This window comes from Pectinophora gossypiella, chromosome 18 (genome assembly GCF_024362695.1).
Source record: "Pectinophora gossypiella chromosome 18, ilPecGoss1.1, whole genome shotgun sequence".
NCBI classification, from domain to species: Eukaryota; Metazoa; Arthropoda; class Insecta; order Lepidoptera; family Gelechiidae; genus Pectinophora; species Pectinophora gossypiella.
The window spans coordinates 5,192,622-5,216,333 of NC_065421.1; the positions used below are offsets into that span (position 1 = coordinate 5,192,622).

At 35.8% G+C, this 23,712-nt stretch overlaps 1 protein-coding gene across 4 annotated transcripts in view; it reads right to left on the reverse strand.

Moving 5' to 3' along the window:
* LOC126375150 (uncharacterized) overlaps positions 1 to 23,712 on the reverse strand; it is a 371,263-nt gene that overhangs the window by 288,337 nt on the left and 59,214 nt on the right. The window contains exon 2 of one of the 4 annotated variants that reach the window (XM_050022005.1): positions 7,669 to 7,956. The exons of the other annotated variants lie outside the window; for them this stretch is intronic. The gene's annotated coding sequence lies outside the window, so the exon portion shown is untranslated. The remainder of the gene's footprint in view (positions 1 to 7,668; positions 7,957 to 23,712) is intronic. 4 annotated transcript variants of the gene reach the window in all.

The window sequence follows — 23,712 nt, forward strand, 5'->3', positions numbered from 1 at the left end:
GTTCAGAATTTCATTATAAAGGACAAAATAGACTTTATTACAAGTTTGTTATTAGCAGAGCGTTTTACTTTCAAAACACTGTATTTTTATATAAACCATTTCATTACTTACAAAGAATAATAATAAAATCGCTGGAAAATCTTGTTTACTCCACCTCAAACCCTTTCATCGTCAACATAAAACGCGCCGAACTTTTGCCACGGAACAAAAATATTTTCATTCGATTCTACAAATCCCCGCTCAAGCCTTATAGCATAAACTCTATTGATTGAAAGCTTACAGTGCGAGCGACTTCACGTACTAAGGTGAGTTGAGTTGGAAGTTGGGAACTACAGAACTGGGGAACTACGGGAACAAGTACAAGTTGACCCCGAACCACCCGGCCGACCAGGAACTAATCCGCCGGAAAGTTCCGTATTCGTTACCATGTACCAATCAGGGATTGTCATAACGATAGTCGATTTATCGATAATCGAGATATATTTGGCCTGTAGTTATTAGTCGACTGAAGGAAGAAGAAAAGGAAGGTTGTGTATACATCTTGGCCAGATCTTAGAATTGATCATTTCATGATGTGTTCGACCATTTCATGAAATGGTCATATTTCATGAAATAGCCAACTTAAGTTGAACAGAGCATTGAAACGTCAACGTTTAATGATGGCGGTGACCATGCTATATAGTGTAATAAAAATGGGAATAGTCGATTAATTTCTTAAGTTTGAAATTATCTACCTAATTAACGGAAAATTGTACAATTACATTGATACATCGAATATAATATCAATCAAGTTTTAAATATAATCGACACTAGCGTCACTACCGGTGGATAATGTTACTAACTTCCCAAGTAGCATTGGCGAGTCTAAAAAGGGGATATTAGATATCTAATAGAATGCGATTTGATTGTCTACCTCTAGAGTAAAATATCCCTCAAGTTATCTTCAAGAACGCTTATAGATAGCCTCTAGCCAAGTGGGCACAACCTTGTAGCTATTCATAAGAAGGAGTTAAGAACGCACGAATAGATAGAGTTAAGAGTTGAAAATTTTCAAAGTCTAAAGGCGTACTTCTAGAGTCTTTCTAAACTGTTTATAGACCACAATGTGCACTAGTAGATAGTCTATAGATAATGTTAAGAGCTAAACAGAAATCTTTGCATGTGAAGTTTTAAGACCAAATTTTCTTAACATTAACAGCTTTAAGATAATTTTTATTTGAAATAGACAACGATTCATAATGGCGCAGATCTCACAAGAGTAAAAGTTAATATTACAACATGGCGTTACAAATTTCTAAATTCCTATTTATTTACCGTTTATACGGGCTGATACTGTCACCTAGACATGAAAAACCTAATGCGGATGAAAGTCTCTCGTGGAATTTGTGTAAAACTCTCTTAAAATAAGAGCGCCCGCTTTAAATGTAATATTTAATTAATAATTTACCAAATAAAAAAATATTTTGTAAAAATAATATTTTTTAAATTAGATTTAAATGCTTTAACCATTTATTTCATTCATAATATAGTATTTTAAAACGTGTAGAATGATTTATTAGACATAATTTATTCATAAAAACACGAATAAATAGTTCGTTATAATAATGTAAAAACGTATCAAGCAATAAAAATGGCGTCTAGTTAAAATTGTCTAGAAAATCGATTCCTTTAGAACAAACATTCTAAAGAATTATCTGTAGTATGGCTCTAGGTAATGACAAGACTATTTGTACTTGTTACATACTAAACTTACCTACTAGTCGAAGAAAAAACAGGTTTATGAGTGATTTAAGATTGCCTATAAACTGTCATTTTTGTATACTGTTTTATCTTCTCGGAGTATTTCTAGACATTCATCAGAGAACTGTATTTTTTTCGTTGTGAACAATTATGGATGGAATTGTGCAGAAGCAATCGATTGCATTAATTGACGAGGGAAAGTAAAATATTTTTATTTGTAAACAATGCGAAATATAATCTTAAGTCTTTAGATCTTTCGTTAAATTCAGTCTAGTATGGTTTAAAGAAGGCGATAAAATGTATGAGTGGTATTACATCTATCCAAAAATGCTCAGACGATAACCTCTTGTATATAAACATAGTTACTTTGTTTTTAACTCCCGTGGAGACACTTCGTGCGTATGCGTAACCTTATGATATTAGCGTCAAAACGATATTGAATTCTCTTTTATAAATAAACCTACCATTTGTAACATTTTTAAAATTTTTGTGTTCATCATTATCCACCTTAGGATTTTGTATCATAAGTGGCTGCAAATAGTTTCTTGATTTGTAGTTCTGCCTACCCCTTCAGGGAATACGGGCGTGAGTTTATGTATGTATGTATTTTAATATTTTTTTTTATTTAAATATAAAGAAATTTAATGATAGACGTTCTGTACGTTTTTCTACCTCTTAGGTGAATTTTATTATTGGACTTACTTGCAATATTAGAGATTCCTAGAGTTACAGGTATAAGTGGCAAATCGTTTCACCAGCCCCCTCCATCTCAAAGGCACCACCACAAAGATCACCTTTATACTCGGCGCTGCGTCAATTTGTACACATCCATGAATAATATAAAATGTTATGTCATTACGATCTAAGAAATTGACACATCCAAGGTCCTCTAAGACCTCTAAGTCGGTCCAAAGCATTTAATCTCTCGCCTCTTGAACTATATCTTGAGTATGAGGCAATATATCGGCTGAACGCTCACGTCAGGACCATGGGAACTCCAAAATTTTTACTGTCTCCGTTGCATAAAGCCAATCGATCAAGTAAAATTGCACTTAGTTATGCTATTGTTAGGCAAATAAACACTGGAAACACTGTTTCACTAGCAAATTTTTAGAATAACTATAACATATCTATAAAAGTAGTTTATTTAGACTTTAGTGTCTCTCTAAAACAAAGATAAGAGTACCACTAGCTAAAATTGAATATTTGTAGAAAGTTATATCTTAAAATATACCATCTTATATATAAAATATCTTGAAAATAGGTTCCTCTAGGCTTTATTCATTACTTATAGATAATATTGTCTTAAGATAATCGTCATACCTAGAAATGTACTTAAAATAAGTGCTCTATAGAGCAAATTATCTAAAAATAATCAAATATTAGTGAAGATACTCTATAAGAATACTAATACTTTATAGAAGCTATCTGTAGAAAGCCCTTGTCTAGAAATAAACCACGAATAGACTATCAATAGATAATTTCGTTTTAAGCCTCCAGACCGATGCTACTTGGGTTTACAATATGATTGCCAACGTTTGGTCATATCATGAAGTAATTAGGCATTTAGTTGCTAATATCGTTAAACGTTTTGTGTTTATTGATCTGGCCAAACTACATCATGATGTGGCCAACTAATGATATTCTATTTCATGAAATATGACCGTTTCATGAAATGGTCGAGCACATCATGAAAGATCAATTCTAAGATCTGGCCACGACATATATATTTACTGTGGTTGTTTCCACGTCCTTAACGAATAGGTAGGTTGATGAGTACAAGATTCCGTGCAAGTCGTCTGTATGGATCACATAATATTCATAAGATATATACTTTATTATTAGCTTGTAACCTTTTGACTACTTATAGGTCATCAGTTTATGGTTTATGGAGTAACTTTCTAACCATTTGTGACTGTCCACAGCCCGCATTTACAAGAGCATAAGTGTATGTAAATATATACAATTATATTAACCTAAGTTTTACCTATTCACGGGTATCCATATAAAAAGTACTTACTGTAATTTGTGGCGTAAGCAATTAGTTGTGGACGCGCTTGTGATGGAGGCTCCCGATTCTATCCGAAAAATTCTATCCGAAATACTCCGGGGGACTCCACTACTGGTAGCATCTACCACTGGGAGCATACGCCATGCCACAAAACCATAATAGTTTGTGCTTTCATAATATATAGATGCCATAATCATTTGGGGACAGCACTAAATTCAGGTGGGTGGTTATTGCTTGCCTACTAGGGTCCGAAAACGATTTTAACGTTCATGTTAATCTTAATTTACTCCTTCTAATGGCCCGAGTTTTAGTTGCAAAATTCCCCAGATTGGTGGGAACTGGTTTCATGATTTGCTTCATTGAGCAAGGGGGCTGAGTTTTAAAAAGAATTGACCATAATCTTATTTGATTGTATGTAATCAATTATATAACGAATGATGATGCTAAGCTGGACTCAAATAATCGCCTAGTGAAATTTTAGAGTGAACAGCACAGAATCCGCAAGAGAGGAAATTAGTAAAACAAATATGAATAATAAAATCATAGAATGAGGAATAATAATACTACGTCAAATCTCCGCTCCCCACCAGCGGCTGAACTAGGTTTACCTCACCCCTTCTCGGTGTTACTTTAGTCTTCGATCGTATGGGCGTCAGAAGTCACAAACACAGATGCGCGTGTACAATAACATCAATGTGTAGTGTCTGTGTAAAACGAGGTGTTTTGTATAAAGTGACCGGGGTGTAATAATAGTTGATGGATGTGGGGGAAACAAGAGAAGTGTGTCAGGATCAAAGCAAATAAAATTCCATAGTCTCTGCTTACCCCGGTGGGACACATACGTGAGTTTATGTATGTATATGTATATAATAGCACAACTGACTGACCCCAATACCATAGCTATGGAGTGATTAATTTTACTACAGCGTAGTGCGAAGTATTATTAGGAAATTATATTTATGATCTTCTTCTTCTATCGTGTGGGTTGTGAGGTGGAGTACCAACCTCATCAACCCTGGCCTTTGGCGGCTCAATAGTAACCCTGACACCAGAGTTGATATTTATGATGACAGCTGCGAAATTCTTTAAGACAGTAGAGTCTTTAATATTGTAATTTAATAGTGTGCCTGTCTATTACAAAAAGAAGTGAACCTTATTTCGACGCAACTATTCAGTAGTTGACTCATAGTCAAAGTTACTTGCCATCATAAACATATACAGTTGAACATAAATGTAAATAACAGCAAATTACTGTGCGCTAGAGTCGATTTGACTAGCTAATAGCGTCGCATAGATCGCTTGTAACAGGTTATTGGCAATACTGGCACAACCCCAGTCATTGTCGCAATGCAAGGCAAAACGACCAATCACTAGAGTTTATTGAATTTTACAGCTGACTATAAATAGTTATGTTTTACTGTCGGTCTGTTTAGGGGGGTTAAAAAGGCCACATGGAAGCAATTCATCTACATAAAAACACATAAATCTAAATATATTATATATATATAAAAGGAGAAACTGACTGACTGACATATCAGCGCACAGCCTAAACGGCTAGACGTAGGCACTTGAAATTTGGAAGGTACGTAGCGTAGGCACCGTAGAGGTGCACTAAGAAAGGAATTCCCGGAATTCCCATAGGAACGGGAATTAGCGGGAAAATCCTTTTGTATGAAAAATCTAAACCGCTTAAGTTAGACGCTTGAAATTTGACATGCAGGTACCATTGTAAACATTAAGCTTAGCTGCAACAGAATATTGCAAAATTCCCACGGGAACGGGAGTTAGCGGGAAAAAACATTTGTATGAAAAAATCTAAACTGCATAAAAGTTAGATGCTTGAAATTTGACATGCACACACAAACAAAGATCTCTCTTTTATAACACGCCACGCGGACGAAGTCGCCGGCAAAAGCTAGTAGCCTATATACATCCCACTGCTGGGCACAGGCCTCCCCTCAACCAACTGGAGGGGGAGCAATTCATCTAAAAATGTGTTATTGCAATTTGCTAACTATTAACATTGCGTATTGTGTGTTCAATCCCCTTCCGGTTGATTGAGGGGAGGCCTGTACCAGCAGTGGTACGTTCACAAGCATTAATATGTATACATTTTGGTACAATGTCACATTAACTTTTTTGACAAATTGAACTGTAAGTCTGACTAAATCTCAAATATGTTAGTGCGACATAGTCCTAATGTGGGTACATTATATTGCTCATGACTGTACCTGTACAGGCTTATTAACGTATTTACGTTATGTTGTGTATGTAACATTGAGCACTTACTTTTATATGCGCAAATGATAAATTGCAGTTGTTAACGACGGCCTCCTTGTTCGTCCTAAGTTTTTTTTTAATATATTGTCATACTCAGTACGTTCCATTGTTTTTAAAAAATGTCAGTTTTGGTTCAATATTAAAATCAGCTTATAATGTTTTGCTTTCTCGATCTTTTCATTTCCTGCACTCTCAACAGCAGCATTGCTTTTTGACCTTTTGAGACTCCCAGTGTAGTGTATTGATATTGCTATCCTAGTCTCGGGCGCATACGTCATCTGAATACAGAGCAAGACAAACAGTCAGTCAATGCAGGACGGTCTGCCTGTACAGAGTCATGGTGTGTTGGCGAGCCAAATCATGTCAGTATACAAAAGGTGTACTCTACACCAAGGACCATAGTAGATTATCGAAGAAACGTCATTAATTGTAAAGGATTATAATTCTTTTAGAGTAGGTAAATCCGCTAACTAGGGATTATGTCCTGTAAAACATGATGGAAAGTCTGTAGGTATATGTATACTTATTAATAGTTGCTGCAGATAGCGCCATACTTGTTGCCAAGTTTTGCAATTTAGTTTGCCATCGACACGATAAGAAAAATAGTTGTAACCTTTAATGCAGGTTACTCCCATTTTATTCTAAGGAACATCATTTAAACCTAATAGGTCGAAAATATGGCATATTTACATAAACATAAGTTTTCAACTCTCGGTCAACCGAGCGTCGCCAAGTCTCTTTGGGCCGCCCTCTTTTATAAGAGTTACAGTTTTAGAGCTTTTATAAGAGTTGATAATATAGCAAACGAGCACATGGATCGTCTGATGGTAAGTAATTACTTTCGTCCGTAGACACCCGCAACAATGGGGGCGACATAAGTGCGTTCCCGGCGTTAACATTTGCCGCGTTACTTGAGTTTTTAAGTTTAGAGGCAAAACTACTTAATTTCCGACCGTATACTAATTCTTAAAACTCACACAAGGTTAGAAGAAAGATAGAAATAAATAAAAAGTATTATATCTTGGTGTAAAAAATAAAAATATATAAGTATATGTCAGGTAAATAATCCTGCTTTTAACACAATTTGGAAGAGAGTGAACATCTAATTAGTTTTTACAGAAGCGACTGCATGTCTGACCTTCTAACCCACGAAGGGAAAACCAGCCCGATACAGGTTAGGTCACATACCTCCGAAAATGCATTTCTCGACAATGTTTTCCTTCACGGCTGAGCACTTGATAATCATTTATAATCCAAACATGAATTCGAAAACAAATTCGACAGTCAGTGGTTTAGGCATGTGCTGGATTCGAACTTGAGACCTCAAAGTGAGAGGCAACTGTTCTACCAACTGAGCTACCACGGCTACACAACACGTCACAGAGTAAACATCTAAGAGTAACGGTTTATTTATGTAAGTAGCCAAGTAAAATATTATGATTCACTATATTAATGTTAGAACGAAACATGTAAATATTTCTTAGAAATCAGAAATATCTGGTTCGACAAATTTCACTCGCACGCCTAATTGTATCTGTCGTCCAATTTGCTATTTATGTCTTTAGGCCAAGGATAGTCGCACCTGAAATAGCCAAATTACATATTTCTTTAATTACATATTAAATTTGTATACTTACCTATAACTCGGTCCGTAATATTTGTTGGAGTGAGCAGAACTAGCCGTTTGATGACAAAATTTCAGTCACTTTTAGTATTTGAGTCCTAAGCCGGAAACCATGAAACTTTTGGTAACAGAGAGGTTAAAAGATCCTTAGAACCCATTTGGCGTGTTTGCAAACTTCCTCAAAGACCCATACTCTAAAAGCCCCTTCAAAATTATTAATTTGAACCTTGAGTTGAAAAAGTAAAGATGAAAACCTACTGTTTGTCTCAATTATGGAATTCCATCGTGCACGTTCAATTACCTGAAACAAAAAGAGGAATGTTGAGTTTGGACAAACAATGTGGCAACATAGATCAAATTCCACACACGTACGCAGGACCATCCGCATTCAAGTTGTTTGTAAATGTTTGTTTCCTGGTAGTGGTTGCCTAGAAGAAATTGCCCTAGAGCAGTAAGGCCGCCCAAATTATGTTATGTGTGATTGTTGAAATTTAGTTCTGTGCAATAAAGTACTTATATTTTTTTATTCTTTATTTATTTATTAAATCTTAATACTAAAATAATACAATTTGTCAATGCCCTGCAAAACTGTTTAAACAGTGTGTCTGCAGGAAAGAGTCTCTACTAATAATTTGATTTGATTTGTTTTATGGGTGGTCCATAAACTTACGTCAATTTTAGGCAGAAATTTAAAAAACCCTGTCAAAATTTAAATTCTCAATAGCCCGCCTGAGAGGACAACACATATCAAACGGGAAGCATAATATCAATGAGATGTCCATTTGATTCGCCCGGGTTAATCATTCATTCACTCATTCATTTTAAAAATAAACAGCTGTCAATTATTCGTTCTTTTCTTTTTCGACGTATAGGAAAATGACAGGTATCACTTAAAATAAAATTAGGTGCTGTCTGCAGGAATCAGGGAATCTGTAAGAAGTTATGTTATGAAGGCTCTTAACAAAAGTATTAAAGTTTGAAATAAAAACAGTTAGTAGCGTGTTTTTTGACCGCTTATATTGTACCTTTCGTTATGATCCGGGTAAGGTTTCAGGATCAGGCAAAAGCATTCCCCTGTCGACTTTTAGTTCCGGACGGGTCTGGTGATCCGTGACGCAGTGATTGGATAAAGGGTTCCGTAGGAATTCTGTGAGTGCACAGTGTTGTTAGACGTTACGGTATAGAATTATTTATGTTCAGTGTACGGTTCGAGGATTTCCTTCACATTAATTTCTGTAAAAAAATGGCAATAAAGGAAAAGACATAACTGTCGAGGATTGGAAATATATAGATGGTATAAGTGAGGTGCTCGGTGGCACAACGGTAAACGCGCTCGGTCTGCGATTGTTGAAGTTAAGCAACTTTCGCAAAGGCCGGTCACGGGATGGGTGACCACAAAAAAAAAAAAACAATTTCATCACCAGGTCCTCCGTGCTTTGGAAGGCACGTTAAGCCGTTGGTCCCGGCTGCATTAGCAGTCGTTAATAACCATCAATCCGCACTGGGCCCGCATGATGGTTTAAGGCCCGATCTCCCTATCCATCCATAGGGAAGGCCCGTGCCCCAGCAGTGGGGACGTTAATGGGCTGATGATGATGATGATGGGATGGTACAAGTATACACTTCTGCCTACCTCTTCGGGGATACAAGCATGATGCTAAATCAAAAAAGTTAGCGAGTTACTTAATCTTTAACTTTTTGATTTGATTTACGAACCTACTTTAGATTGGTCTAGAAATGGAATGGATGGATGGAGCTCCCTCCAGTTTAGGCCTCGTCAATGTCTTCGGGCAAGTCTGGGGCCAAAAACAAACTCATCAAAAGTAAAAAAAATAAAGCATTCAGTTACTTGACCGATAAAATACCTAAATAAAACTTAGGACTTTCACCCGGTTTTTTAAGTCTGCTTGTCTGGGTGGTAAATAAGTGCACTTTTTAAATAAATCCGGTACACAAAACAAAATAATGTTCTTAGAAATGTAAATTTATTTTGTCGCAATAATTTGTGAGTACACTTCGCACTTCACCTATCCTACTTTAAAACAATTGAGTAGGCACGTATTTTCTTTTGTCACAATTGTTTTAAAATATTTAAGTAATTTCTGTGCACCAATAAATATAAAAGTGTTTTAAAACAATTAATTATTTACTGAGCAATAAATGTTCAGAGCTGACTAATAATGTCTTGTTGGATTTAGTGTATCAGTCGGTGCAACAGTAATGTAAAGCATTTTAGAAGGCGATAACGTCATTATTATTTGATTACTCCGTGTATTATTCAAGATAGGTTATTATGGCAATTAATAGTGTAAGTAATTTATACAATAGTTGTCCTTCATAATGTTAAAAGGATCGATCGTATTCTAACCTGTTTTATTGCGTTATAAAATGCTGAATGAAATGCGAATGAGATGTTTTGATAGCTAAGCTATTCACCCTTACAAACATTAGATTATGACTCTCAATGAAGGACTTTCCAGACTAGGCTTTCCCCAAAAACAACATAAATGGCGCTGTTTAGATTTAACGCGATAATTACCTATTTTCTTACTGTTCGGGTACATAATTATACAAAAATATAATGTAATGGCAGAGACATTTATAAACATAATTGTTGCTTGATATTTGGATCAGATACATATAGAATTTTTTTTTTTTTTTATTTATTTACTACTACCACACACAATACAGCATTACAGTAAAATACTAATGCGCTATACAGGTGTCAAAAACAAACTATTATATTGCTACATGTATTTCTTCACTCTATTTTGATCAGAATAATAATAGGTGATAGATGTAATTGTTCCTGTGTGTAAAAACAAGGGTCATCATTTACACCCAAAATCAAAAAGATAAAAGATGAATAATGTCTGTTATTCGTGAAATTAGAAGGTTAAACGAAGACAAAACTGTACATCGCCATCTACAGTTTTTTTTTTGGAATGTGGCCTGGATAGTCCCTTATTACGAAATTAAAATTATGTCATCTATATTAATGACCTAGGGAACCCTAAAAGTTAACTGTAAGTATTTTAAAACATAATAACTAAGCGAACTCCACTCCCAAAGACAAACCGAGGAATTGGTATTGTGGGGTTTTTATTTAAACAAAATTTCCTGTATTTGTTAATGAAAAATAAACATTTTACTTACTTACTAAGGCGAGCTTTTGGATTAGTCGACATAGTTTTTATTGTAATACTAGATCGACCATCCATACGAACAAATCAGACATTATGTCTTATCAACACCAATTAAACTTTCATCATATTCAGTGCAAAAAATATATTCACCTCACACACACCATCAATCACTTTGGATCGTAAAAATCAACGGAATTACTATAGACAAAGAATACTAGATCTTAGCCAAAATGTTCGTCTTTCTACAGACAGTGTCACGTGAATTTGCGTATAATACGAGTAATTTCACGACGAAACAAGTTTATTGTTCCAATTACATTCAACGATTTTGTCTGTTGTTTTGTTTCCGCAACATTGGGCCTGTTGCCAAAGAGTCAAGTGAAATATAGTCGGCATATGTACGGGGGTTTCTAACGGCCGAACTCTAGAATACCGATGATGACGGAGACAGTACAGAAATATAGTTTATTTTGAATAGATTCTAATGTTACCCACACATTTGTTTATGAGAAACCATAATGGACGAACAGTCCTTGTATTTCTTGTATTTCTTTCTTTCTATTTCATATGATAGGTGTAGTACAGGGTGTTAGTGACATCGTAACGAATATTGAGGACGATGATTAAGACCAGTTCCTTATTATTATATTACTAACACCCTGTATAGTGTATAGATGTTTTACCGATAAATACTTTACATTTAAAATTCTTTACTAAGCTCTACCCTCTCCGGCTGTAGAGATAATATATAACATACGTAAATATATATATATATATAAACTCACGCCTATTTCCCACCGGGGTAAGTAGATACTATGGAATTTTCCTTCGATCCCGACTTACATACTTTCTCTTGCTTCCTCCACATTCATTAATCAATAATATAACATAACAAGTAGTTTATTGCACATACAGAAAATACTAAATAACAAACAAAAGAGAAATAAAAGAGCATTTCGTTCATCTGATTTTTCTAGCTCAATATGCAAATTTGTCCGTCATCTTTTAAGTCATAGTCATTTATTGATAATAATAATCTATGTCACAGATATTACAAAATTAAAATTAGTCAAATTAAATTATTTCTTTAATCTTTTGCATATATAAGTAAAATAACACTTCCTTAATAAAAAATAAATAAATTATATTATTACGGAATTCAAATACATTAAAATAATTATCAATTATAGATTTTCAAAATTATAGAATGCCTGCTCGATTAGCCATTTTTTATTTAAGTCTAAGTTTAAATATAGTGTAATGACGTCAGCAGGGCTAACCTTGAAATGTTAGCTGTCATTCTTGAGCCTACCTGCACTTATACCATGCGTGTGACGAGCATCGTGTCCTCGTCTGTCACCTCTGCAACTGTACAACTCTCCATTGTTCAACACATAGAGAGCAGTATGGTACTATATTAGTAGACACAGCCATTTTAATAAAACATAATAATAAACAAACCGGTCTTTGCGTAGGACATTCTCAATGACGTCAAAATGTGAGTGTGACAATGTTCTCGAAATAAATTGTTGCTAGTGTGAATGAAACATTATTTTTCGAATATATCTTTCAACGTGCATACTGTTTGTTTTATCGCGGGAGAAACGTAATATTACTCATACTCAACTCACCTGTTTATTTTTTAAAAATATTTGAGTTGTGTTCTCTGGTAAAATGACCAGTTTGAAAACCGACAACAATTTTTCATCATTAAGCTATACAACAAATAGCAAATTATGATCGGTGAATGTAGTTTAAAAGAACAACATAAACAACCTATATACGTCCTACTGCTGGGCAGAAACCTCCCCTCGAGCCGCTTTATAACAGCATGGTAGCGTATGCTCCAAACCTACTCCGGTTGTTTGATTGAGTTTAAAATATTTTATATTCGGCTATAATTACTTATATTTCATCTATGGCATTCTTGAATTTGACTCTTCACTTGACGGATAAGTAATAATAACTTACATTACACAGAGAAAATTAAATCGAAAACACATCTTTCTTATCAAGCCGGGACACCACCGGGTCCTTGACCTGTCGATGCGAAATTCTTTTGATTTATGTATCGTCATTGATACATAATCCGTCCGAGTCATGTTTTTTTTTTCGATTTAATTTTCTCTTTGTAAGTTTCCCTAAGCACGGATGACTGTTATAAAAACAAAAATCAATAATTTACTTTAAAGTCATGAAAATTGTCTAGTACTTAATGAAATCCTTAAATTAAGGCAAGGTCGGCTTACCTCTTTTATTTGGAGGTAATGTCATGTAATGTCCAAACTCTATTATTATTTATGTAAATCGCAACGGCTTCCGTGGTCCAGTGATTGAGCTTTGGGCTCACGACCCGGAGGTCCTGGGTTCGAATCCCGGTGGGGACATATCACAAAAATTATGATTGTCCGAAAGTAAGATGATTCGTGCTTCGGCAGGCACGTTAAGCCGTTGGTCCCGGTTACTACTTACTGATGTAAGTAAGTAGCCGTTACATTAGCCATGTCAGGCCTTTGGCGGCTCAATGGTAACCCTGACGCCAGGGTTGATGAGGTTGGTAATTCACCTCACAACCCACACGATAGACGAATTTATGTTCTAACTAATGAAAACTAATGAAAATTTGTATTTATAATGAAACTTGCGACTAGTATATCCGACCTGATTTACCCATCATTGACCTTAGCTTCAACGAGTTCTGAGACGTGCTAATTCTATAATCGAATACAAAACTTTCCAAAGAACCATGTTGAGGAAGCGTCAGGAGATAATCGAATCAAAATATACACCAACGTAGACGAGTAACGCAGTTTCCTAGACCAAGAGTGGGGTGGAACCCAGCCCCACTTTGAAGGCTACTTGGCCAGCAATGAAGGATGTTTCACTCAGTAGATTCCCAATAGGTCAACTAGTAAAACTACTGGGAATAGGGGGATACAACCTATCGTAATATTGGTTGAAATGGACAAGTCCTGTCAATTTGTAATAGGAGACCTCAGTTACAAGTTAATAGTCTTTATCAGTCAAATCTCCCTAGCTTTATCTCGTTTTTCACAGAGTCCGCTTACCTAGCTTGAAGATTTGACAGCTCCTGTTTTTAAAGAAGCGACTGCCTGTCAGACCTTCTGTGGTTCACGCCGCGACTTGTGCTGAGTGAGGCCGTTTTATTTCAGGACGTCCACCACCACCTTATGATCATTCTAATAAATATCTTCTTTGCTTTTTGTAATTGTTTTGTGAAAATTTTAAGTGATGGTATTGTCTTGATTTTGTGTGTGGCGTCCTTTTATAATAAACAATTTCTATTCTATTCTACCTTCCAACCCGCGAAGGAAAAACCAGTTTCTTACAAATTAGGACACACACCTCTGAAACGCATTACTCAGGAATGTGAGTTTCCTCACGACATTTTTCTTCACCGCCGAGCACGTGATAATCATTTTTATTATGTAAAGATGAATTCTAAAACAAATTCAAAAATTATTGGTTTAGGCCCGTGCTGGGATTCGAACCTGTGACCTCAAAGTGAGAGTCAATCATTCTTCCAACTGGGCTACCACGGCTAATTTTCCACTACTAACTTGAAAAAATGTACGTTAAAAGTTGCCATTTCCTTTAATGTAAAACTCGTAAATGTTCTGATGAATAGTCCACTTAAACACTGCGCACCGTGTAAATAACTAAAGCCACAAAGTATTTAGAAATGATAGATGATGACAATAATGTTGGTTTGCAAGAGAGCTCAAATTGTTGCCATTATCATCTTAGCTACTCCTCACAATATATTCGAATCCTAATTCAAACAGGCGTGTTATTTTGCCATAAATTAAAAATAAACGATGACATTGGATGACGTCATAGAAAAAAGCGTGAGTGTCGTTTAACCGGCGTCTATTCCGAGCCGAATGTCCATGTGGAATGCGCGCGCATCTGTCGCGCACTAACTCATGTCATGGCCGCTCAATTTTCGAATTTCGAACACAAACAATTGTAAAAAAGTCATTAAATAGGACATCGCACTCTTTTTTATACGAATCGTAGTCGAACTATAGTTTTCTTTGCGCATTAGCTTTGAAGTGCTAAGTGTTATTGATCGTTTTGTGTTCTCGCATGATTTAATGCAAACTTTTTTTTGTTTAATTTATTTTGTTTTATAAAGAGAACCGTGCCTACTTATAATAAAATGCCGGTATAGTTAACTAAAAGTAGGTACTTGTATCCATTCAACACTAAGCTCTGCACTTTTCTGTGTTTCAATAATTGGAGAAACATTTGATAAATGTGTAAATTATAATATTGCTTCATTTATTTGTGTGTTCAATCGTTTGTTTGTCTTTACTACTCTGTCCTCAGATTTAATGAATTTGGAGAGCTCAGTTACAAGTTTATTTATTCAAACAAACATGTATGCGTGGCGATGTTATTTATCTAGTGACGGACACGTCTCCGACATGCCACGCCATCTGATACGTAATGAGTCGCGACACGACACGCTTGACTGCCGGCACGCGTGACGGCTGATGTACCCTATCATTGACGTTACAACATCATTTTGTGCTCCATTCCACTTGATAAGTACCTATTTACTGACATGCATAATTCTAAGACACTCCGTATAAAAATCTCGCAGCTGATGCTGCCTAAAGCGAAAGTACGAGCGAGACACTCCGCGCGCGCACCCTTCCTCGTTAACGGCTTACTGTCATTGGAACTAAAGTCAGACCTAGCGGGGTTGAGGTAAATCTAGCTCGGCACTGATACGGATTGGTGCGGGGCGGAGAATGTCCGTTCTGTAGTATTATTATTCTTTATTCTATGACTTATTGCGTAGGTTTGGCTAAGGCCGTAGTTGGTATTGAAATCTTAGGGTGGCGATTATGAACCAAGTGAGCTTATCGCTCAAAAAGATTTTCAAAAATATCTTAATATGTCGGCAGTGTGTGTGAGGTCACTCAGTAAACTTTTTATGTCGTGTTGAACAAACAGATAGTGCGGAACCTTGTACCTAAAAGTTGAAAGCCTCTGTATCTAGAAATTAGAATTTGTGCAAATAAGATTATGCATGTAAACAAAGCTTAAACTGCTTACTATGTTTAATTATCTACTCTAGCGTAAATTGGGCGAGGTACTGTTATCCTTGCCTTGAACATTTTTGTAAAACTTCTACTCAGAACGCTCTTCTTAAAACGCTTTTTGTTGAAGAATTATCATGATCTGGACCATTGTTTACTTATTACGTCATACAAGAGCCCATAAACCCTGACTATGGTCGTTAAAATAACTTTATCGGTAACCGTAACGCGTACGTTGGCGTTTGATGGATATTGTCGTTTCTGACTTGGAATGGTTCAATACATTGTATTAGGCGAGACAAATAACTTATTTACTGCTTCAGAGAGAATACGTTTACTACAAGTCGTACAGTTACAATGTGACTTCATTTGCGTTTAGTCACAGGTAGTATACATAAATGTACCTAAATACTTACAGTGTAATTACAAAACAAAGACCAAAAGATAAACTAGATATAAAATATAGTCCGTGTAACGAAAAAATCTCGCGGCCGGCGTGCTACGGTCGCAAATTCTGCATCTAGGTACTTATAGAATTATTATGATTTGTCAATTTATCGCAAAACGAAGACTAAACATAATAAATAACAGGTTTAAAATATAGTTCTCGCCACGAAAGAATTAGTAAAACTAATTGACAAGTTATAATAATTCTATACACAGAATCTACGACACAAGAGCCGCGGCCGCGGGACTTCTTTATTCTTTTTTTCTTTGAATATTTATTGTACACAAAAACAAAGACATGAGGACAACACGACTCAAGAACGACTTTCGAGGTTCGGACTATTCTAAATTTTAAACCGGTAGGGCTAACATGCGCAACGTCATAAAATTTTGTCACGGTCATTTTATCGATTCTGATGATATAATTATGTCGTTTTGTCGATTGGTGCTAATATGTGAACCCAAATAAGTCATGTCGTTCTGTCAAAATACGAACAAAATCACGTAGCACGCATGTTAGGGAAAAAATAAACTTATCGAATTGAAACAGATAGACCGAACTATTACTGGCGAAATATGGTATTCTTGTTTCTAATCGTTAAGCTCGACTGGGGAAAATACTCCTGATCATTCCGCCAGACAAAGGGCTCGACTTTTTATTTTATGACCCTCACGGGTACTTTCCCCCTATATCGTCCTAATGCAACTGTATTACGTCGTAACATAAGGAATTTAAAGTAAACGGCTGGCTTCACTGCCAAAAAGAAATTAACATAAGTTCACTGTTCGGACCACGAACAAAATATAAAAATGTCTATGGTTTTGTTACTATTAAAAAGGTATTGTCATAGACAAAAAGAAAACTTCCTTCTTGGCATCAAAAATGGATGCATAATCAATATTTTCTTGTGTTAAAAAAATATCTAAAACAATACTAAAAATATATGGTGATTTATAAAATAATAATAATAAAAGTGTAAAATGTGTGAATAAGTAAAAGAAAACAATAAACTTTAAAATATTCCTTTATGTGGTCGTTTAATTACCAGCACACCACTCAACCATCACATCTAGAACGCCACATTCACGACTATATTCCATTGGGGTAGTTAGCATGTATCGCAAGATGATCTAAGTACCCACACCTCACCGAGCTTTCTGTTAGACTAACGTGATAGGTGGTGAGCTGTATCGCGGTCTATAATCGTCGAGCCAACAGTGTTAGTGATTGGTGCAAGTCCGGTACCGGATTTCGAACCGGCGATCTCCCCGGTGTACCACAGGACCATTTTTTTGACGTGACTTATTGTAGATTTGCCGCAGATGGCATTAACTACTTGGCCGGACAAATGGGGAGCGCTGAAGGCTCTCACCCGGTACACGACAACAGCCTGAGGGTGCCCAGTTGGGCGCGAAACGGCGTCATCTGAGAGGAAAAATATTTGAAAGAATTAATCGACCCTAGCGGGTCGATAGCGATAAGCGCTGATTGAGAGAATCGTCGACCACGCCGGCGGGGTCGGTATCGGGGTCCTGAAGTGTTTGGTGTCGCGAGCTGATTGGCTGCCTCTATGGCTAGAGTAATCGGGTCGTCGGGATCGTATATTACGTCCTTAAGTGTACCACAAGACCACGGTGACTTCAATGTAAGATATTCTTTCCACTACTTTGGCGTATATTAGATGAGAGATTAGAGTGCCAAGAACGGCGTAGATGCGACGAGATTACATCTCAAACTCGGTCGTATTAATATTTTAAAAAGCGCTAAGCGTGCGTTTGGTATTTGTTGTAATATTTTAATTCGTTTTCTGTATTGTATTTTTTTATTAAAAGTGAAGTTTTATTTAATGAAGAATATAAATAAATCTTAATTAATAGTTCTTTGAATTGTAATATCTATACGCTGAATATTAAAACATTCTAATATTTGTTTTTGTAACTATGTTTCTCGTAAGTAATACTTGGTATTGTACCGTAGTATTTTTATTATAATCTATAGTCTTAATGTAAGTAAAGTCACCATCATCTCCCTAGCATTATCCCGTTTTTCACAGAGTCCGCTTACCTAACCTGAAGATTTGACAGGTCACATACCTCCGAAAATGCATTTCTCGGGAATGTGGGTTCCCTCACGATGTTTTCATTCACCGCTGAGCACGTGATCATAATTTATGATCCAACCAAGAATTCGAAAACTCGACAATCATTGGTTTAGGCTTGTGCTGGATTCGAACCTGCGACCTCAATGTGAAAGGCAAGTGTTCTACCAACTGGGCTACCACGGATCCCACGGCTTAATGTAAGTATTTTTTTTAAAGTACTTAGATATTTTTATCTAAATACTCTTCAGCCAGCCCTAACTAGTCATAAGTTCGTCGTCAAGATGAGTCATGTTATAATAATAGATACGGTGTCATATAAATGTTTACCGTCCATAAATTTTGAGTTTTCTCAATTCACCGCGAGTCTCCGATTCTAAATTCACTTCGCGTTGCATAACTAGATAAAAATATACGTCACTGAAATAACTCAGTTATTTTATAACAGCATTTTATTTAATTGCCTGTAGACGAAGTTTCTTTGAATGTTTTGTAAATAATATAATTTAGGAGAACGCAAAAGATTTCTGAAGATGAAAGGTAGTTATGAAAGTCCTATGTTAATTATTGAAAATCTAGAATTCAGATAGGTAGAAATCACGTCAAATTTCTTCAAAGACAAAAGTGATCAAAAGCTTTACATACTTAACTAATATTTTCCACTTTCGAGACGAATATAATTATAGTTTTATTATTATTCAGTTGGTGGCAGTTACAGAACTTTCTAGGGCAAAATCTACATGTAAACAGATACACAGACCTTTAAGGAAAACATATTTGGGTCCTATCGTAACATTTGTCAAACTTCAACATTTCAGCAGCACACAGTATCTATTTAAACGGACCCCGAACAGAAATAGCAGTGACCAGTGAAGACGCTACTATTGTCATTTGTGTCCATCATCGTCGAGACAATCTCTAGACTCTTTAACTGACGAACGGGTTCTGGCAATACATCTGAATTATTTGTCAGATATAAGATACCAACTGACACCGCTTGATCTTGACTAAGCCAATCAGAATGCAGCGTCTCGCTTCCTTCGCCCCCTCTCTTACCACGGCTAGTATTTATTCTAGTATTTTTTAAAGATTTACGCACCTAACATAGTAAACAATTTTCATCGGCTCGATACGTAAGTATATAACATTTAATAAGGTAAAAATATTTACACCATATTAAATTAATTAACATAACATAGCACGCCTGTATCACCGAAGGGGTAGGCAGATGTTTTTAGTATATACATCAACCCCTCACCAGCTATGTTTAAGTCCTTTGTAATAGGGGGCCAACCTATCGCTATTAACGAGGCACAACTCCTGAGAACCATGTAATATTATTATTATATTATCTATAATCCAAACATAAATTTAAACGCATAAAGGTGCTAATTCCTGCAGACGCTATCTAATTTTATTTAAAGTTATACCTGTCATATTCTTATCCACCGAAAAGGAAAGGGACGAATGATTGACAGTTCTTAATTTTAGAAAGAATGAGTAAATGAATGGATAACACGGGCGAATCAAAAAGGTATCTTTTGACGTGTGCTGTCAACATAATTCTGTCGGTTTATTGGCCAGTGTAAAATTTTTTGACGGTTATTTTCGATTTGTGCTTAAAATTGACGTGTGTTCCATAAATATGCTTGTCGATTACCCGTCCCTTTCCTTTTCGGCGGATAAGAAAATGTCAGATATATAACTTAAAATTAAATTTGATGGTGGTGTGTTTAGAGTCCGAGCAGTAATTCGAACCTGTGTGAATGATGTGTGATTGAAATTTATGCGAAAAATCAATCATTAAGGGTCTGTTTGGTTGAATTGTTGATGTTTGTGTCAAACGTGACCAGAGGAATGTTTAGTAAATAAACTTTGTGAAGGCTGCTGCTTTCCAGGCAGCAGACGCACGCGGCCCATAAAACGATGGCATTTGTTTGATTGTAAATTACAAATGACAAGTGACGCCAACTGGAAGGGATTTGTTTCTTTGTTGCAGAGTAATTTTGTGTCTATTTCTAATTTCGCAATTATTTTCATGATGTCATTCTATTCTTGTCGGTCTTACATCTTGTACCGCTGTTCAAAAATGGAACTTCCAAGAAGATTAATATTTATATAACGTAGTAAGAAATAAAATTCCTTACCGTTTTACTGTACTGACCATAGTCCACAATAAAATTTACATTATTAAACTTATTTTGTTAAACATAGATCCACAAAAAGTTTTTGACTCACCGAACATTAATTTTTCTTCTAAATAATTCACCAACTGCACTGCTATTTTAAGGTACATTTCTTTCCATACTACAAGTGTACAGTATTCCAAATTCCGTAAAACGTTTCGCTTTACGTAATTGCTTTGTCATAAATCTTTAAATAAAAAACTGTCTTAATACAGAGCATGTGAGTGTAACTGAAACAAGTCAAATTCTTAATGATTTATAACACCGTTGAAATAGTTGCGAGGTCGTACATACATACATACATACATAAACTCACGCCCGTAATCCCAAATGGGGTGGGCAGAGCCACAAGTAATCAAAGACAACTTGCAGCCACAGTTGATACGAAGTCCTAAGATGGATATGATGAACCTTATGGTGATAAGGGATCAGCCTATCGCCCATAATAGTCCATCATGTTAGAGAACGCAATCCCTCTGTCGGTTTTTACGACATGCCCGGGAAGACAAGCAGCTGAACGTGTTCTATGTTATGTGCGAGGTCGTAGTCTCATGATTTATATAAGAGTCGTTGTAGTGACTTAATTGTTACTGTTATTTATCGCCGGCCAGTGCCATATTAACGGCTGGGTATATTGTAACATCATCATCATCTCCCTAGCATCGACCCGTTTTTCACAGGGTCCGCTTACCTAACCTGAAGATTTGACAGGTCCGGTTTTTAACAGAAGCGACTGCCTTCTATCTGACCTTCCAACCCGCGAAGGGAATACCAGCCCAATACAGGTTAGGTCACATACCTCCGAAAATACACTTCTCGGAAATATGGGTTTTTTTTTATGTCAATATTTTAGCCACTTTTTGTCTTTAGTTTTTCTTCAGTACAGGTTGTGAGAAGCTGCAGTAGTTTTAGGCGGATGAGAAAAAGTATACTTACATACGTAAAAATGTATTCAAAGTGCAACTAAGTTACCGAATGAATAAAGACATTTCTGAGTTTGAGTTGGAATTTGAGTTTTATAGTAAGTATCTATAAACTCCTCTTGCGTGTGATACCTACATTTGGGCATATGTGAATTCAAAGTTTATGTAAAACGGTACCGTGTTAACTGGTGTTATAACCCATGAGCAAAATAAACAATTGCTTCAAGCATCATACCCTGGGATCACCATTCTACACTTCAGATGCCCCTTTGCTCTTGTCAAAGTGGAAATCTTTGCAAAAGATGTCGTTCCTAATGCAACTAACCAATGATGGTTTAGTGCTTTGCAAGTATTGTATACATTGCAACGTTTTGGAGCATTTTTTCCCTATTGAAAGTATAAAAATATATATTTTTTAAAACAATTTATTTCTCTCTTTATTGTTTTCTTTTCTTTTATTACTTTTTTCTTTCTTTTTTAAAGTATCGTATCGGACGTACGTTGACCAAAGTGGAGATGCCCTTAGAAAAGATTCAGCAAGATCTACTCTGAACAGGCGTGCGTGTATGAGACGATTGGCGAATGTGGATGAAGCAAGAGAATTCAGGATTGAAGCCAATGGAATTAGTCCCTGTTTAAAAATATTGACATTGAGAATATCCAAGATACACTATGACTAGTGCCGGACTTCCTGACCATATCAGACGGAAGAAAAGGAAACCTTAGGGCATCAAAAACACTTAGTCCGACGACACACACCGGGAGCATCATATTATATTTAGAATGCTTGGGCATTAAAGACACATAATCCGCTACTGATGCAAACAAAGTGTAACTTAAATCTAATACCAGTTTACTAACACAAATTAAGAACGGCTGCCTTAAGACCTACTAAATGTTTGGTGTTTTCACCCCACGTCTTCTTATAAAAAAGTAAAAACCCTACAAGTGTATTGTAGGCTACTCAAACACTATTACTACTTATTTATTCGCAACTACTTTCCTTTACTTCTAACCACTCGTTTTAAAAGTACACAAGACTGCAACTTTTATCAAGTCCAAGTCCCAACGAGGAAATGATGGAAAATATAAAAGTAAGTTTAGTTTTGCCATTAGGAAAGTCTGCGGTCGGGTTTTTTAATATGCAAATTTTGTACCAAGACTAGGTACTGTGCCAGTAGCTTTCTTGAAATAAAACTAAAATAAACGTCCTTTGCTAAACTCTCAACTTTTTGGTTCTATGAAAATTGAAGATTTTAATTTAAGGCGGAAGCTTTTCATCCAAAAGGTTTTATGAACCGTTTGAGGAAATCCAATATTAGATAAATATTATTAAAATTATAATAATAATTTTAGTCTAATATTTTCGCAAAGTAAGAAAAAATATGAATATGTAAGTCTGAGAAGTACTGTTTAAGCGTAGGTACTAGATTAAGTATTTTTACGACTAGGAAGTATCAAGTACTGTTATACTTAATAGGATAGTGTAGCTAGAAATACAAAAACATATAAAAAGAGAAAAACATAAGTATATAACATAGTTAATCCAGTTTATAAATATAGTGTAATGATGCAAAAGCAAGTAAAAAAGTAGGTAAGGTAAAAAAACTTTAATCATCATATAAAATAAAATTAACACAGTTTAACAGCGGGCCCTGTATCGCAGTAACCCTATGATTATCAAAGATAAAGTATACAAATTCGGGTGGAGATTCAGGTAGAAGTCAAATAAAACGAATTCGTGTAGATTTCGCCGCATGCGGGTAGTTTTTGTTGATCCATGCTACACAGGTAAACTCGTAGCTCGTAACAGATTGGGCCTCTACGAGCTACGCTGCTACGACATGCTATGGATTGTTTGATGCTTTGTTTACTAGTCATCGCGCGGTTGTATAATAACCACAAAGGGGTAGTGTGCACAGTGCACTAGAGCAACATAGGTTTTTCTCTCTATACGTTGCAAATGTTTACTTGACTTGATATTGTAAAATCTTATAAAAATAATATTGTAATTTTTTTTATACTGGCTTGATGAGAAGACTGGCCTTAATGATTAAATTTTATTTTCCTCATTTTGAACAACGGGATTTTTGTTACGAACACAACTCGCGCAACAGATCATGAATCGTGATAGCTTAGTTGGAAGAACGCGTCATTGTGAGGTCTCAGGTTCAATTCCAACAC